Source organism: Mustela putorius, unplaced genomic scaffold, assembly GCF_011764305.1.
Source record: "Mustela putorius furo isolate JIRA1106 unplaced genomic scaffold, ASM1176430v1.1 tig00000083_pilon_pilon_pilon, whole genome shotgun sequence".
Classification (NCBI taxonomy): Eukaryota; Metazoa; Chordata; class Mammalia; order Carnivora; family Mustelidae; genus Mustela; species Mustela putorius.
In genome coordinates, this window is record NW_025421273.1 from 16,621,602 (window position 1) to 16,627,376 (window position 5,775).

Below are 5,775 nucleotides of genomic sequence, written 5' to 3' on the forward strand. Positions count from 1 at the left end.
GCTTTCTGGAGGGAGGTGGCTGCGGCGCTGCACGGGCGGCGGCGTTTCCACGTGCTCTTTACGGCCGGTTGAAACCGTTGGCGGGCGCTGGCTGAGAGGTGAGGGGCGGAGGCCCTGAGGTCTGACCCGGGGCCTGGGGACGCTGGGGCTCCGGGGCGGGCGGTGTGGCCGCTGCCTGCGTTTCCCCCATTAGAGCCGCTCCTCGGACTTCCCCACGGAAGGAGGAGGCCGCGCATTCAGATCCCGCTCGTGCTCTCGGGCAGTGGAGGGACCCCTGGATTTAGGATAACCGATTCGTCCGGGTTTTCAGGCGGAAAAGGCCCTCGTGTCAGGAACCCCTTCTGTCCAGGGTGACCGCGGGTCCGGGGCAAGGCTGTCATCTTCCATGAGGCCTGGGGAGATCTGTCCCTAAGGAGGAGGCTTTAGGGCACAGTGCTGGAGACCACCGACTTAGGGCCGCTGTTTATAACTGCCTGGAAGTCCAGGTTTGCCACTATCTGGCTGTGTGACTTTCTGCAAGTTACTTACTCGTTTTTGTGACTCTGTGCCTTGGTGTCTCAAAAGGACATCCTACAGAACCTAACTCAGAGTAGTGCTGCAAGAAGTACATGAGCAGAAATGTATTAATCACCTAGGACAGGGCTTGGCACCTGGACCGGGGAAGGTCTGGATTTTCTGCAGCACCTACCTCTGGGGAGACAGGCGGGGTGTACTTGCAAGGCTGACTTCCCTACAGAGAGCTCGCTTGGGACTCCCACAGCAACCCCCAGGCCCTCAGTGCCCAGCATTGTGTCTGACACGTGGCCGACTTCCACAGCTGCTAACACCCGGGAAGGAATGCTGGTGATGCAGTGCATGGGGAGGTGGAGAGACAAGGCTCAACTTTGGCCGGCCTCCCTGTGCTTATGTGTTAAGTGGAGTTAGAGGTACCAGCCTCACCGGGTGAGCACGCATGGAGAACATCCTCAGCCCCACACAGGGGCTTAGGCAAGATGGTGGACAGTGTGTACTCTTCTGTCCTTCCCTTGTCCCATACTCTTGGTTTCTTGGAATTCTACCCCTGGAAGGTACTCTTGGCCCCTTGTTTCACAGATGGGAGAACTTGAATTTCAGAGGGGACAGTGGCTTGTTGGAGGTCACAGGGCTCACTGGGGATTGTGCTGACATTGCCAGCCTGGCCGAGGTGGGCTCTTTTGGCAGTGGCCGTGGGGTCTGGGTCTGTGCAAACATGTCTGTGAGAGAATGTTTTAAGAGTAGTGACTGTAGTTTTGTGTAAAAATAAACAATATAAAAATGTAGAGGCAGGAAGGTTTAAAGAGAACTCGAAATCCCAATTCTAGAACTAAACATGAAGTCTTTGTATCGGGGAACAGGGTGGCAGAGTAGGTCCCCATGGGACAGGGACCCAGAGGAGATGAGTGATTTTATGAAGCTAGTCATGTTTAAAGAGACATGGGTTTAGCAGGGAATCAGGTGCAATAGCATTGATAGGGAAATTAATAGGTCATAAGAAATTCTACCATTGGGTAAGGATGAATCTTTCCTATCTCTTATTTTCCACACAGTGCTCTAAGATAGGTATTAGACCCATTTTATAGGTGAACAGAATCTGGAAAGTTAAGGTAGCCTGAGGTCATTTTTCATTGGCAGGTGCAGGTTCCCTCTCAGATCTCTGGCCCTGAGTCGCCAGAACATTCAACAGAACTGGGCCACCATCCTGATAAGAGGAGCCTGAGGTGCCCCACGTCCCTCACAAGTTCCCAGCCCCTGTTGTTGCCATCTGTTTCCCTCAACTCAGCCTCATTTTCCATCACCTGAGATCTTCAGCTGTGGCATGGGTGGTATCCTTGCTCAGTGTGTGTGGACCTTCAGAATCCTCACAGTGTAAAATGGAAGGTCACTGTAGAGCCTTGTTGTCGTTGTTCTTATTCTTGTTTTTCTTTTGGGATGAGGGTCTCAGGGTCCCACATGCTGAATAATGGCCTAGGAAATGGCCACAAACATGACAAGTCAAGATAACAAGGCAGGACAGAAGCTTGGGCTTGTCACAGGCCACCTGTGCCATTCCCTGTGTCTCCAGACTAATGACTTAACCTCTCCGAGCCTCCGTTTTCTCTTACAGATGCCGAGGTGGTGGCATGATCATACCTGTTCTGGAGGTGTTTGGTGCAGTTCTGATTGTTAGTGTGAAATGGCTTTATGGAGAGCTGATTATTGTATTCTGTAATTCATCTTCTTTTTCTTGGGTTATGACCTCTGCTGAGAGCTCAGTAAGTTGACCAAACAGATGACTAGAGACCTGGAAGCTCACATAGTGACTGGTCTCCTTTGGGGAAGGCTCCCAGGTGTATCTGGATCCCAGTGCACCCTGGGCATTGACCAAAGGTCTGCCAAAATGAATTAGAGTGACTTATGGGGGGTGAGAACCCAAGTATGCTCTTGACTGGTCCACAAACACTTGCTTTCTCTTTTCATGTGTCCACATCTCTAGAAGGAGGAGCACATAGAATCTCTGTGGCTGTATTGGGACCTGGCCTTGTGCACAGAGAGTTGGGGAGCCAGGGAAGGAAAATGGGGATCCTTATTTAGGCTCAACCCCATAAAAAATGCCATTGTGTCTTTACACTTGGGACTACAGGTTGAAATACATAATATCTAAGCCCTGTGGAGAGAGTCTTAATGCAGCTTGTTTCCAGCTTTCCAAATGTCTGAAGTGTAAATGTCACAAATTTACCAAAAATATCCATTTGAAAGTTTATTAGAAGTCCTTTCGCGTTTACTTACTTTTGTGAAATCTGAGTAAGCATTTTTTTTTTGTTCTAGGCAGTGCTTGCTATCTTCCATTAGAGGGACTGACTTTTCAGAAGGCGCCTTTTTGTAAGCTTGTAGCATTTATGCTTCTGCCTTTGTTGAGCCTGCTCTAAGACTTGGGCAACTCGGCCCACTGCATGGTGCCCCCCCCCCCACACAGGTGTTTACTGCATACAGGAAAGGTGTTCAGATCTGAGGCTTGATCAAGGTGATTCTCGGCTAGTGCTGGGGTGTCCTCAGAGCTCTAAAAGGGAAGGGTAAGCTCCTTACAAACCTTATCTCATTAACAAGTGATTGGCTACACTGTCCCTGTTTGAGAACAAGTGTAAAAATGCACCGGTGGCTCTGGAGATTTGAGGCACTGAGAGACTGAGCTGTGACTTTCCCTGCAACCTACCCATTCTGCTTGACAACCCCCCAGCCCCCAATTTCTAGATGTGAACATCTGCCAAAAAAGACCAAATGAAAAGGGTCGAAAGGGTAGTTTTCCAATGGGACATATGACCAAATTCTAATCCTCTTCTGAACTGATGTTTACTCGGTGTGTGGCTAATCCCCAGAGAGATAATGTGTTTTGCACAGATATTCTGAGCATCTTTTTTGTCAACATCACTGGCTTCTTTCAGTTGATACGTTTTGTTTCCAGCTGACCTCCCCAGGTCTTTAATTCCTGACCTTCAGTGACAGGCTGAGTCTCCCAGTTGGATCTCAAAGTTTGCCGAAACCTTTTCCCCTGCTCTCGTCCCCTCTATTGAGAAACAGAATGGACCTCTGCAATGAAAGTCAGAAAGCTCTAGGCCATAGCTTAAGTTTGAGGGGGTATTTTTCATTGTTGGATTTCATAATGAAAGTATTTTTTAAATTTTCAGCAGATAATTTGGCTGGACGCAGCTGCTTGTACTGTGTGGTTACAAAGGCCATCCATTTCTTGGTGACTAACGATTTGCACTGGTGCTTACACAAAAGTGCCTCCATGGACTATTGAATAACGTGTTGGTTCTTGTTCTGGCCTTTGTTTTCCTCTTGTGAGGCCAAGCAGCCAATGATCTCATTTGCCTGCCATTGAGCATCCATCTGCTACCTACAGAATGCCAGGGTTGCGGGGAGCAGGGTCCCAGTCCACTTGATGGCAGCTCCCTAGGACTTGTGACTGGTTGGCACATCTTTACAATAATCAGATGAGAAGATGGTCATGGTTGCTTCACATCTGAGATCAGGTTTGCTTCCATCTGGATTGGGTGTGAGGCTGTGGCTGACCACAGGCACTGCCTTGCCAGGCCACACTGATGGCAAGATGCGCAGGGGAACCCAGAGCCGGGGACCTGCCTTTGCGTGTAGTGTATTGGGCAAGCTGATGTCCAACGGGCAAGAGGCTTCCACCGGCATCTGCTGGGCCTTTGTAAACCCTGGGGTTGCAGCCAGGATGTACATTTCCATTCAAGGCTGAATGGAAGGGAACAGCCCTGAAACTTCCTTATATGTGACCTGACAGTGACCGAGAACATGGGAGTGGAAGAGTGGGTGATTTCATGCATGGAAATTCTCTTGTGAACCCTGTTGCTCATCTGTGAAGGATTTCTTTGTGAATCAGAGTGCACCAGTTTACTTGACCCTTACCCTTGCCTTATATAAAGTGGAAGAATATGCTGGGTCAAACAGTTGTCAGTGTTTTTGCTTTGAAATTTATAATGCAAAATAACAATATTCTTGGAGGATGTAGTGATTAAAAAACTATGTAGCCATGGAAAGTTACTGTGACTCCTGTAACACTTTTGGATGAATTTGTTTTGTTGAGCACGGTAGTGTCTGTGTGAAATCTGTAAATGGTAGTTATGTATTTGCAACAGACATACTAAATCTTGGGGCAGTGCTTGGGACCCCTGGGTCTGTGAATGCCCTCCAGTAATTCGGTGCCCAGCAGCTGGGACACCTTGATACATGGTTCCACTTCTTTATTGATCCAATAAGAAGCCACATGAAGGAGGCCCCTCCCTCACCTACTCCTTGTGCACTAAAACTGAGGGCACATCCTCAGAGCTAACACCTGTGGGTATGTAGTCGCGCCTATATGAATGTTTTCTGTGTTTCAAGAAATGTTTACACCTCTTCATTTTCTAATCCCTCCTGAATTCCCCCCTCACTATGTTCCCCCCTCACTATGCTTGCCTAATACACTACACGCAAAGGCAGGTCCCCGGCTCTGGGTTCCCCTGCACATCTTGCCATCAGTGTGGCCTGGCAAGGCAGTGCCTGTGGTCAGCCACAGCCTCACACCCAATCCAGATGGAAGCAAACCTGATCTCAGATGTGAGGCAACCATGACCATCTTCTCATCTGATTATTGTAAAGACGTGCCAACCAGTCACAAGTCCTAGGGAGCTGCCATCAAGTGGACTGGGACCCTGCTCCCCCGCATTCTGAATTTGGCAATTCATATCTAAAGGCATGGTGGGTGGGGGGGCAAGCAAGCTTTCCATTAGAAAATGTAAGACATTTTGCTTAATGTCCCTAAAACTTCTTCCTTGGAGCCAGCCTACCAAAATTAAATCCTGGGTCTGCTACTTTGTGACCTTGGAGAAGTAACTTAATCTCTCTGTTTCTATTCGCCATGTAAATTGTACACAGTAACAGTCCTTCCCTCCAGGGTTGCTGTGAGGATTAAGTAGGTTAAAATGTATAAAACTCTTAGAACAGGCCCTCACATGGTGAGCAAGCTTAACAAATGTCAACCACCCTTACTGTTAGTTATAACTTTACTTACATGCTGGTAGAGTTTTATGTAGTTCACTAATCAACTTCGATTCTGTTCTTTGTAGCTATTTTCATGTGAAATTATGGTTGAAAAGTGAGCTGTATGATTCTTTATTGGGAACAGAGGTTTCAGATTACAGTGATATTTATTTTTTCCTTTCTTTTAATTTTCTTTTAGGACTAGACTTCAAACCTAGCTTGTATAGAGAATAC